Below are 13,705 nucleotides of genomic sequence, written 5' to 3'. Positions count from 1 at the left end.
ATACAAAGACCTGAGATACAAAGGATCTGCTAAGAAAGCAGAAGAGTCACCACAGATTATAAAATGTGTCCTGTGGAGGAAATTTTGGGAAAACCTCAGAAAGTAAAGGGGGAAAAAAAAAACATTAAAATGAATAAGAAGAGGATATACACAGAAACTAAGAAAATGAGTCCAACAAATATAGAGGTTCTCAAGGAAAAAGCAAGGAAAAATGAAGAATCAAAGGTATAACAAAATACTCTTTCTGGTCTTAAAAATACCTAGCGTTACACATAAAAATATCTCACCAAATCATAAGCAAAAATGGAGAAAACATACACACATACTCTCTGGTAATTAAACATGCCAATTAAAAAGCAAAAGCCTAATCTTGAGTTTTAAACAAAATAAAGCTATACGTTTCTTACAAGAAAATTACTAAAATAAACAAAGAAAATTGGAAAATTTAAAGGATGAACAAAACACTTCGGACAAAAGCACACTCAAGGAAAACTGGAATGATCATATTAAAGATGATAATATTTTACAAAGCATTTTTTCCTTCATAAATCATGTCCCCGAGCATATGAAGTATATTTCTGCATGGAAAGTAGAGGTCAGAGTAATCCCTGATCAGCTTAGAAACCAGTCCAACACGAAACTAGTCCGAGGGGAGAGCTGCTGCTATTTCTGCCACCACCATCACCCACACAGGCAGAAAAGGAAGTCCCACAAAGAGCCTCTTCCTTTCTAGAGTCACTTCTGAGACAAAATCTCACATGGGGAAAATTTCCTTTTACAATCTAATACCCCCTAAAGGAGGAGTTAGGCAAGTGAAGAAAATCTAAAATACTAACCTCTTAAGCCAAAAGATATTGAGGTCTTAAAAATACTAATTAAAATGTTATATATAAGAATGCTTTTACCAGATTAGGCTGTTTATTTATCTGTAGTCAGCATGTGTGTGTGTGAGTATGTGTGCCTGTGTGTGTGTGTGTGTGTGTGTGTGTGTGGTGTATGTGTGCATGAGAGAGAGATTCTTCAGTGTGTAAATTTTATCAAAGAAATCTGCATTCTTTTTCATATTGCAAACTCAAGTACAGTCCAAGTAACTGGGGCATGTCACCATGACATAGCATTTAAAAACATATATTCTGGAGCCAGACTGCCTGGTTTGGGATAAAGTTTAACCTCTCTGTCACAGTACCCTCATATATTAAATGGAGATAATAGTATCTATTACATAGAGTAGTGGTAATGATTAAAGTTTGGTTATATATGTGTAAAGTGCATAATACTTGTGTTAGAAATGTTTGTTAAATACATGTGTGGCTCTGTTCATTAATATCCAGGAAATACCTGTATTTCTCAAGATTCTTTGAAAAACAAGTAAAAGGAAGATTTAGCTTACCTAACAGAGCCATAAAAAGAACATAAGCCACACACCCACAAATAAGGCAATATATCTAAAAAAAGAATTGGAACCAAGGTTTTAAGCATCACAAGAACTCTCCCTCTTTACCTCTCTGATCAGCTTATCCTTCCAGGTCAGAACCACTTGATTGTTCCCACTTAGTACAAGTGCCCAGGCCTAGAACAATCACTGTGATCCACATAAAGATGGTAGCTCCCATTGGAAATCATTGGGTAGAAAGAATAAAAATGATTAACAATTTATCCAGTGTTTACTTTGTGCCTGGCACTCTCCTAAGCATTTTGCATGAGCTAATTCTAACACATTTATTGTTCACAACAATCCAATGAGATATTATTGTAGAAAGAAGAAACAGAGGCCATAATAATTAAGAAACTTGCCCAAGGCCACACAACTAGTTATTGGTTTTTAAGATTTTAAACCAGTCAATCTACATTTCAACCTATTCTCAGAATCTAAGCTCTTGTTTACTACCCCAAACATCTTGAAATATACATTATAGAGATATGAAAGAAGTGCACAAATATTACCAATGGTTATCTCCAGTTACAATATTGTGGGTAGATTTAAATTTTTTCTCTATATTTCAAGTTTACTTAAATGTAACTTTTTTCAGATAAAAATAATAAAGTATATTTTTAATAAATTTCCAGTCCCCAGTTCAAGATTGCAGACAAAAGAAATGTATTTAGCTTAGTTAAAACACAGAATTACAACATATTAAAGAAAAAAATGGGAGAAATTAAGAGAGAGAAATATATTGACAGATGAAACAAATTGGAAGAAATAGTACTCCAGAATGTGATATGGAATGGAAAAGGGAGCCATTTCATCCATGAGAGTCTAGGAAGATCTCTGAGCTCAGAGTCTGTAGCATCGGTGGAAGAAAAGCTGAAAACAAGGGGAATTCTTTCAAAGTCTGCATACAGAATAACTGCACTACTCAACCCACTACCCACTACTCCAGTCATGGAGCACAAAGGACAGCTCAGTATTTACCCCAAAGACAAAAATAATTAGTAGACTACTCCAAAAATAATAAATTCCCTTGGATATAAGAATTCTAATACGGATAGTATTCAAATGTTGGTGCCTGGTCCTGTCCTATCTTCCATAAATAAAAGTGCTAAAATGTCTGTGATAACCACTGTAAGAAAAAAATGGACATAGTTTCTAAAATAATCCAAGATGAAATAGAAAAATCTGATTGGTCTTATGAACATTAAATAATTTGACTAAACAGCTAAAAATTCTTTCTGCAATTAAAAGAAGAAAAAAATAGAATGAGGAAAATACAAAGAAAATTTCATCATTACAAATAAAGACATGAAACAAAATGTTTAAAATACATAGAGAAAAAATATAAATAAAAATAAAGTGGGGAAAAAAACAACACAAAATAAGAGGGTAGAAATGAATCCAAATATTTAATAATTAAAGCAACTATAAAGGAATTAAAGTTTCCAATTAAAGGACTGAGATCTTTTTCAGATTAGTATTTTAAAAAATTCAGCCAAGAGCTGTTTACAAGAGACACACTTAATATATAAGGACATAGGAAAGCTGAATATAAAAAAGACAGATATACACCAATCAAAAGAAAGCTAATATAGCATAATTAATATCAAATATAATAAACTTTAAGGCAAATAACATTACTAGAAATAGAAGACCATACTTTATTTATAAGAGGTTAAATTCATTAGGAAGAAATAACAATTCTAAACTTACAGGAACACAATAATAGTTTCAATCAGAGTCAATCCTCATTATTTGTGGCTTCTACATTTGTAAATTTGCCTGCTGACAAAACCTTACCTGTAACCCCAAAAGTAATGCTTGCAGCACTTCTGTGGTCATACACAGACATGGACAGAGAAGAAAAAAATTTTGAGCTCAAAATGTGTATTGCCAGCTAAAGTTGAACAAGGTGATATTCTGCCTCGTTTCCATTTTCATACTGTAAACATATGTCTTTCATGCCTGTTTGTGTGTCGATCGCTGTGTTTTCTTATTTTTGTGTTTTTTTTGTTAGTAGTTTCACTGCTTAGTATGGCCCCAAGAGTAGTGCTGTAGTTCTGTAAAGTTTTCATCAGCACTAGAAGACTGTGGTCCTTACAACAAAAACATGTGTTGGATGAGTGTCATTCAACCATCAGTCACAGTGCTGTTGGCTGTGAAATAATGTTAATACATCAACAATATATAATAATTAAGATATCTTTAAAAAACACACATAAAGCAAGATTATGTATTGGTGAGTTGATAAAAATGGCATCAGAGTCTCACAGGAACCTAACCTTTTATTTCCCCTAGAAATAATGGTTCAATATTCGCTATTTCAGTATTTGAGCTAACTTTACAGAACATAACTACCAAGACCAATGAGAATTGGCTGTATATAAAGCAAAAACTGATAGAACTATAAACTGATCAATACACTATCAAAATGAAAGATTTAATATACCTATTGCAGAATCTGGAAGATCAAACACAAAAATAAATCATAGGAATGTATAAAATTTGAACAAAATTAACAAATTTTGTCTGAAGACAAATGAACATCTAGCCACTCTAATAGGGTATAACAAGAAGATTGCAGTGTCACTTCTGTGTTATTTTTGTAAAGATGTATAATCTGGTTTTAATCATGAAGAAACAGCTAACAGAACCAAATTGAGATACAGTCTACAAAATAATGAGCCTGTGCACTTCAGAATTGTTGAGGTCATGAAAGACAAAGAACTGATCTTGATTAAATAAGACTAACTAGAGGCAATGCATGACCCCGAATTGGACTCTATACAAATGTAGCTGTAGTAGATATTATAGAGAATTGATGAAATTTGAGTATAGATATTTTTAGGGAAATTGAAGATATTTGATTATGAACTGGGAATTAGATAATAGTATAGTTTCCGTGATAAATTTCCTGATGTTAATAATTGTTCTGTGGTTGTACATGAGATTATCATTGATTTTTAAGAAACATACATTGAAGTATTTAGGAGTCATGGGTATAATGTCTGCATTAGAAAAAATTAATTGAGCACTCACATTCACTGAGTATTGCGGCAGGCTGTAGATACTGTAGATACTAGAAATCTCACACACACAGTTGGTAAAGTATCTTGACATCAAATGAGCAGTTTTCCAGTCCCTAGACAGCAGACTGACAAGAGCAAGGCAGAAGGCGGCAAAGCCCCATTTGAAGATAGAGCTTAGAGCCAAGGATCCAAATAGAAGCCTAGTTATAAAAACCAAGGCACACACATAGGTTACCTTAAAACTGAAATGTTTGTGTAAAAGAGCTGAAGTGTAAAGAATAGGGTTAGCAAGAAGATAAAGGTCAGTTGATAAGTCCTATTTGGAAGGGCAGGGATTAGACCTGCCTTGATATTGTGGAATAATCAGACAGTATAATCTATAAGAATAGTTCAGTAAGTTAATCTAAAGAGTATTTAGCACACAGTGAGTTCAAGATTCAGCTCAGGGTTCAACATAGTTATGAAATTTTTCCTCAGAATTACCCTCCCACCTAATCTGGTCCCTTATCACCCTGTGCATGATCCAAAAGGCACAGGATCAGAGTATTTGCTACATTGTATGGAAAATGTCAGCACGTATATTTATCTCCTCATCTAAATTCTCTCAGGGAAAGGATTATTTCTTGGTCGTCTTTTTTTTTACCAACATCTTGTGCAGTGCTGGACACAGAATAGATTCTGAATAAACGTTTGATGAATGAATAAAGAATGAATGAACAGTAACTCAGTTCACATCAAAACTATAGCAACTGCTACAGGAAAAGAAATAACCATAACTAAGAAAGGCTTGTTAATTTGCATTATTTTTACAAAATGATAAAACATTTAAAATGGTGAGCATCCAGAACAAAAATGCATTACATATTGGAGTACTGTTTTCTCTTTATGAGAAGATTCTTCATTTACTTCCCCCACTTTAAAAGATTTCACAAAAGAATTGAAATTCAAGAAGCCATGATTTTGAAAAAGACAAGAGGTGACTTAACAGAGAAGACTTCCTTAGTGGATTCGTATTAAGCTCATGGTTAAATGTGTAATCTAATTCCCCTTGATGTGTAGCCACAAATTGGTTACCACACTTGGTATCTTGAATGAGACATAAATAGTCATAATCCTTCCAGATGAAGTCAAACTTAGATCTAAACAGCTAAAAATTCAGAACTGAAATAAAGAAGTAAATATGAACAGAGTCCAAGATCTTGCAGCTCGGCTTACTCCCTCCGGAAAGAACATTATCATTTGTTATTCTGGCATTGCATTTAACATCTTTTCATCTGCAGAAGGCCTGAATTCTTTGCTACAGGCCAAATATTCTGATTTGCTTCTCCTTGCTTCTTTACACTGATTTAATAAAACAATTGACTTTTTACAAAGTAGTAGCCTGATTTTGGAGACAAGTTCCCAGAATGACCAGAATACAGAACACTTTGCCCAGTGCTAGATTTGAGGATCCGAGTGGAGCAACCATGATATAAGAACTGGAACCATGAAGAATGCTTAATCTGCATTTATTCCATTTTCTATCGTTTAGTTTTTAATATGGAAGCCATTCCTTGCTGAAGAAAAAAAGTCTATCTCAAATCCTTCCATGTGCTTATGGAGAATCATTCAATCTTACAGTTGGATATGACTTTTGAGCAATATTTTTTCAACTCATGAGCAACCGTGGTGCACATGGAATAGGTTAGAGGAAGGTAGAGATAGTTTATTCCACCAACAGGGAATATGGTGGACAGAGCTCCAGCTAGTTGCCTTAAGTGGTCTTATCAGTTCATCACACTGTTGGACACATATATCATTTGTGTGTGTGTGTGTGTGTGTGTGTGTGTGTGTGTGTGTGTGTGTGATGATGTAGGCATGATTAGAAACCACTACCTTGGAGATCATGAAGTCTAACTTACTTGAGAAGAAATGCTCACTACAAGCATTCTGGCACAAGATTATTTGAGAGCTCTACTTGTGTGTATTCTATGACAGATTTCTCAACTTCATGACCCAACTCTTTTTTGAAAGGTCTTCCAGAGAAAGACTATTCTAATGTCTGTGAATTGATTCAAACTCTGACATTTGAAGCTATGATAGATACAACTTCACATGATAGTTTCGAATCTTGGAATACAGATACTACATCTTTTTTAGTTATCACTTCTCCAGGACATATATTTTCATTTTTTTATATTTGTTTAATTACAGTTAACATAGACTATTATATTAGTTTCAGGTGTACAATATAGTGATTAGACATTTATATACTCCGATAAATCTAGTACTCATCTGATATCATACATAGTTATTTCAATATTATTGGCTATACTCCTTATGCTATACTTTATATCCCCATGACTATTTTGTAACTACCCTCTAGGTCCATCCGCGTTGTTGCAGATGGCAAGAGTTTATTTTTTTATGACTAATATTCCAATGCATATATGTACCACCTCTTCTTTATCCATAAATCTATTGATGGACACACATGTTGCCTCCATAGTTTGGCTATTGTAAATAATGCTGCAGTGAACATGTGGATTCTCATGCCCCTTCAAAGTAGTGTTTTGGGTTTCTTCAAATAAATACTCAGACATGGGATAATTGGGTCCTTCTTTGTCTCGTTACAGATTTTGTTTTAAAGTCTATTTTGTCTGGTATTAGTATTGCTATCTCAGCTTTTTTGCTTGTTTGTTTGTTTGTTTCCATTTTCATGAAACATCTTTTTCTATTCCTTTACTTTCAGTCTCTGTGCGTCTTTCAATCTGAAGTGAGTCTCTTATAGGCAGCATATGTATGGGTCTTGTTTGCTTATTCAATCAAAAGATATTCACCCTATGTCTTTTGATTGGAGCAATTAATCCACTTACATTTAAAGTGATTGTTGATAGATATTAGTTATTGTCATTTTATTATTCATATTTTTTTATCTTTTTCTTTTTTCTTTTTAAAGAAGTCCTTCTAACATTGCTTATAATACTGGTTTGGTGTTGATGAACTCCTTTAGCTTTTCTTGTCTGGGAAGCTCTTTATCTGTCCCTCAACTCTAAATTATAGCCTTGCTGGGTAGAGTAATCTTGGCTGAACATCTTTGCTTTTCATCTCTTTGAATATTTCACATAGGTCCTTTCTGACCTACAAAGAAATCAGCTAACAGAAAGACATAAATTTTCAATTCCCTCAAATATTTTTAAAATCACAAGGTTCAAGAACCATTTTCAATTTAGCAGCAAACTTATTTACTTAAAAATGTTTCTTTCTAAAATATAGAATACCAGATGCAATTGAATCAAAGCTTATTAAAATGTGTCTATTATTTCCTCAATTTTATTTAATCAAAAATTAAGAGAGGTTTTATTCCTCTTACCAACTTCATCATATTTTTTGTTTGCATTGAATTCGTGGTCAGTGAAAAACCTCAGCATATTTTATATGAACTGCTATAGAGTCAAATCATATCTTCTTCATCCTCATTTTCTGTTTTTCATTAATAAACTATTTTTATAGAAATTTTAGTTTCACAACAAAATTGAGCAGTAGGTTCAGAGAATTGCTATAGAGCCTCTCTCTCAACACACACACAGCCTCCCATCTGCCCTAGACGGTGTATTTTTCACAAAGATGAACCTACAATAACATCATTATCACCCAAAGTTCATAATTTACATTAGGGTTCACTCAAAACTCTGTGAGTTTTGACAGGTGTATTCTGATATGATGCACCACTGTAATATTATTGTACAAAATAGTTTCACTAATTTAAAAATCCTCTGTGCTCTACCTTTTCATCCATTCATATCTTTAAACTCTGGTGACCACTAACCTTTTTACTGTCTCCATCGTTTTATCTTTTCTGAAATGTTATATAATAGAAATTACACAATATACAGTCTTTTCAGATTGACAGTTTTCACTTCATAATACACATTAGAGGTTCTTTCATGTCTTTTTCCCCCATGACCAAGTAAGTTTATTTCAGGAATGCAAGACTGATTTGATGTTTGAAAAATCAATGTAATCCACTATATTAACGGGCTAAAAAAGAAAATTCGCATGATCATATCAATTGATACATAAAAAGCATTTGCCAAAATTCAATACTCATTCATGATTAAAAACCCTAGGAAAAATTAGAATCGAGAGGCTCTTTCTCCACTTAAAAAAGACAAAGAGCAGCTACAGAAAACATTATTCTTGATAGTAAAAGATTCACCTCTTTTTCAAAGACCAGTAGAAGACAAGGATGTCATTTCTTGCCACCTCCATTCAGCATTTTACTGGAGGTTCTAACCAGGGAAATGACTCAACTGAACTCTTTCCCAAGCTTTATTGAGGTATATCGACAAATAAAATTGTATATATTTAAGGTGTACAACATGATACTTTGACATGTGACTACACTGTGAAATGATTACCATAATCAACTTGATTAACACATCCATTACTTCACATAGTTACTGTGTGTGTGTGTTCAGAACAATTAAGACCTAGTCTCTTAAAAAATTTCAAGTATACAACATAATATTATTAACTATAGCTACCATGCTGTACATTAAATCCTTAGATCTTAATCATCTTATGACTGCAAGTTTGTACCTTTTCACCAACATCTGCACCTTTCCCCATGCCCCAGCTCCTAGCAACCATTATTCTACTCTGTTTCCATGAGTTCGACATTTTAAAAAATTTATTTTGTTAAATAAAAAGACAGTAATTTTCTTTTTTCCTATGTTAAGTTTAATTATAATTACTACTCACCTGAAAATAAAAGTTTATTCCTGTTTTGTTTTCATTGTTGCTAGATCTTTTAAACATGATCATTTTTTAAGTTCAGTCAGGTAATTAAATTGCAAAGTAATTGCAAAGCATGTTACACAAGTCAGACAGGCCAGGATCCCTTGGCACAGCACTAGAAACTTCCCTTTGCCTTGGCATCTAGCCACCTAAATATCAACAAAGTTTTTCTTATCTGTTATATTTTTCCTTATCTTTCTTTATTGTGGTATAATTAAAAAGAAAGTCATTTAAAATCATACAGAGTTTATTAGTTGACTAATATTAGTTTACTGTAACAAACCAACCTAAAAACAGCTCAAATACATTAAAATTTTATTTCATCCTCCTCTAAAGACTTAAAAGCATTCCTGATTGACTAGAAACTCTCCTTCAAGCAGTAATTCAAGGACACAGACTCCAATCTTTTGGCTCTGCCATCTTCAAAATATGGTTTCAAAAGCTGTAAGGTTCCCCTGTATCAAGTTGGTGAAAAGTAAATAAGGCATTTAAAAATCCTAAGAGTGAATCATAAAACTGGTGAATGTAATTGCTTCTGGTAAACCACATCCCAACAACAACTCCACATTATGGGAAGAGGGACACAATTTTGAGAGAGGTTACTGTCTTTCTTTAAAATAATCCATCCCTCTGGACTTCTTTTCCTTCAAGTCAAGCTCTCCCCAAGGGAGACCATCCAACGTCCACTCAGAAACCACCCAGGGGAAAGTTCAGAACATCCAGTAAAATGCAAACTTCTTCACCAAGTCCAAGTAAGTCCAAACGTGGCCCCTCATGGTCCTATAAATTAACAAATTAGCTTTGACTGACCTTACATACATTCTCATATTCTTTCTCTCTCCCTCCCTTCTCTTCCTCCTTTTCCTCTCGTTCCTCCTTCTCTCTCTCCCTCCCTCTCTCTCAATAGACAGTAGAGAAGCAGAGACAGGAAAACTATAATAAAAACTCCCAGTAGGAAAAGAGCATGGAAAACAGTGTAGTCACAGCAACAATGAACTCCTGAAGGGTAGGCATTATCACCTCCAACCTGGTGATGGAAGACATTCCCAGATTAGCCCATCATCTTGCTCTTGGTAGGAATGCTCTTGCTCACTGCTGTCTCTTGACACTGGCTCCAGCTCTGAAAGGTTTGTCCTTCTCCCTTGTCCTCTGTGAGCATTAAGGAGTGAGACCTCTTTGGGGCCTGTACAACTTGCAGAGCCTGCTTCCTGCTGTACAACTTGCAGAGCCTGCTTCCTGCTGGTATAAAAATTGTTTTATAGTTATAGGTTTTTTCGAGGCCAGGTTCGTGGGGCTTTTGGCAATAAGAATCTCTCAAAACCCTAGTAGATTCTGCTGGTTTATCTATTGCCAGTCGGTTCTGTGTGATGTAAACCATGAACAAATTTTTGGAGGGTGTAAGCCTACCTGATTTCTTTAATTGTTCACTCCCATGGCATCCTCTTGAAACTCAGTGGTTTCTACCTGGAAGCCATCTGATACTTTATGCTTCATCAAGAAGGAAACATACGTCGTCTGGTGTTTGTCCCAGGGTTGATTACCTGGAAAAATTTCAACAGCATTTTGTTGCTCAAAGCATTTTTTCAGTTTTACTTGTATTGTAGGAATAGAGAGATTTTCCAACTCTGCAAGACCCAAAATTTCTGGAAACTTTCTATCCACTTTCATTTCTGCTTTCAAATTGCCAATGCTTCCAATACTTGTTTTGTTTTGTAATACTTTGCCAAATGCAGTAAGAAGCAATCAACACACAATCAGCAGTCTATACTCCATTTTTTTTTTGGTTATTTAATATAGATCTACATATTTCCAGCCTTCAACATGCATTTTCTTGCCATATCAAGCCTATTAAGCCAGTGCCTCATATTTTAATTATTGTCGAAGAAGCATCCTTTCTCAAGATTCTAAGATTCTAATTTTCACATTAATTAAAGACAAGTTAGTTGATGTAGCAAATAAAACACAAATTTTAAATGGCCTAAACACATGAGAAATTTATTATTTGCTCCTATAAAGTCCAAAATGAAGGTTCCTGATCTTTGGAAGGCTCTCCTCTAATTCAGAGAACTAGGCTGCTTCCACCTATGGAACTACCATCTTCCAAGGTCACTGTGTTGATCTTCAATGTTCACGCAAGGGGAAGATCCAGTGGAGAAACCACACATTAAAAAGTCTTGTCCCTTCTACTCACATGTGATGGGTACTCACACAGGAATGGCCACATCTGCTTGCAAAAAGAGTTTCGTTAGCTTCCTCACTCTTCAACAGGAAATTCTAGAGGCAAGTAAATTCCAGTTACTAAATTAACCTGAAATTTATGCACAGAATATTCATTTCAAATTAGCGGCGACTCCACAACCCAAAAATTTTATTATGAAATTTTGATCAGATCAATATTACACAAAAGAAAAACATGATCAATTACTTGCATAGTAATTAAAAATTGATATCTGTATTATCATAAACACAAAATTAAGGAACAACAACAACAAATGGTACTTGGTTACTAAAATTAAGCTTTAAAAAAGTGGGAAAAGCAGGAAACGAACACATCATTAAGAATCATGAGTTATCATTAATACTAAACCAGAAAGAGAGGAGATAGGTGAAGGAATGGTAGCTGAACTAGTAATGAGATACTACCACACACCCACCAAAATGGCTGAAATTTTATCAGTCAATCTGACAATACTGTTAGGATGTGGAATACCTGAAACTCTTTTACTCTGCTAGATGAAGTAAAAATTGTTTGGCAGAATCTACCAAATCTGACTACATACCTTCCTAATGCTTAAAAGCTCACTCCTAATTATATATGCCACCAAAATGTGTCCAGATATGCAACAACAGACACATATGAGAATGCTCAAGCAGAATTATTGATAATAGCCAAAACTCAGAAACAGCCCAAATGTCCATCAAGAAGAGAACAAATTCTTAAAGTATATTTTCAAGCAATGAAGTACTTTGAAACAATAATTAAGAACACACTTCTGCTATATGTCATCATGTGGATAAATGCCACAAGCATAAGATGGAGTGTAAAAAGCCAGACACAAAAATATATACTGTATTATTTGACTTCATAAAGCACACAAAGAGACCAATCTAATCTGTGATATTAAAGTCAGAATAATGATTACCCCCTTTGGCTGGGTTTGGGCAGGAAGTCAATAGGTAGGTAACTAGAGGATGCAAGAGGGAGGTCTCTGAAATGCTGGTAATATCTTCATTTGGGTACTTGCACTGTGGTATGTTCACTTAGCAAAAATAAGTTTGCTATGACCTTAAGATTTATGTACTCACAAAAAAAGTTAACGTTTCATCACTCAATTTTCTTTTTACTATTTCTTTTCATCTATGCCTCATAATCTAAAATGATTAGTATACTAACAAAACTACATTTATTAATTGTTAGTACTATTTTTCTTCTTACACTTTCTAAAATTTTAGCTAGTGATCTATATTTTTGAGTTCATAATATAATTTATGATATTACTTAAGTCATCATAGCAGTTGTAATACTAATAAGTAATAAAATTAAGACACTTAGCATTTTTCAGTCCTACCGGTCATTCATTTTGACTATAATTCAGCACTTGTATTCAAGGCTGATCACCCACAAGACATGTTCATTTCATTACAGTGACCATCTGACTGGTAGTTCTAGTCAGTGTCTGAATCCACTAGCTTGTTCCAACGATTTTCATGATGTCACCAATAGCCAATCATTACTTCCCAACTTCAAAATGTGCTTCTTTAACAGCAAAGAAAATATATTTTGTTTGCCAGGCAATCTAATTCCAAGGAATTGAATAATTTCAAAAAGATTATTGAAATAATCTCATATCCATAGTATGGACTGTTAGAGATCTGGGAACTAATATCATATTATATCTACTGTAGGCTTAGATTAAAAAGGAAAGAACCTGATTCTTAATTGTCCTCAATAAATGGTTTTGTTGTTGAACAACTTGAAAGGGCTACTTAAAGAGGACTGCAACAGTAACATTTTAAATGCTTTATGTTTGAATTGTGAATCTGATCTTCCATCTGTTCATTGACTTTTCAAGTCTTCTCCTTGGAGTGTAGGACTCTGCTATCTATAAACTTTTACTGGCTTTGAAGGTGAACAAGACAGTTTTCTGGTTTTAAATACCTTTAATGCTTATGAATTAGTTTTGACTCAAGGTTTTTATTTTTCTTTGGGGGAGGACAGATGTTCAATATACTCTGCCAGGGACTTTGCTAAGTGCTGGGTATATAGCAATTACTGAGACACAGCCTTTGCCCTCCAAAAACTCACAATATATGGAGAAAAATTTTTTAAAGTAAATGCAATAAACTCTGAGATATGCACCAAGTGCAAGGAAGTAAGAATAAATTCAACTTGACAAATCAAGAAAGCTTTATAAAATAGATATCATCAGGGCTTTGAAGAATCTGTAATAATAACTCACATCTA

At 34.0% G+C, this 13,705-nt stretch overlaps 1 long non-coding RNA gene across 1 annotated transcript; it reads right to left on the bottom strand.

The window, feature by feature from the left end:
- Window positions 1-10,029: 10,029 nt before the first annotated feature.
- LOC120607852 (uncharacterized) lies at window positions 10,030-10,861 on the bottom strand. The gene is made up of 2 exons (XR_005654249.1): window positions 10,648-10,861; window positions 10,030-10,479 (listed from the first exon to the last, which is right to left on the bottom strand). It is a non-coding gene; the product is annotated as an uncharacterized LOC120607852 (long non-coding RNA).
- Window positions 10,862-13,705: the final 2,844 nt, after the last annotated feature.

This window comes from Pteropus medius, unplaced genomic scaffold, assembly GCF_902729225.1.
Source record: "Pteropus medius unplaced genomic scaffold, Ma_sr-lr_union100, whole genome shotgun sequence".
NCBI lineage: Eukaryota > Metazoa > Chordata > Mammalia > Chiroptera > Pteropodidae > Pteropus > Pteropus medius.
Note: the sequence above shows the minus strand (reverse complement) of the source record. Positions and strands in the feature narration are given on the sequence as shown.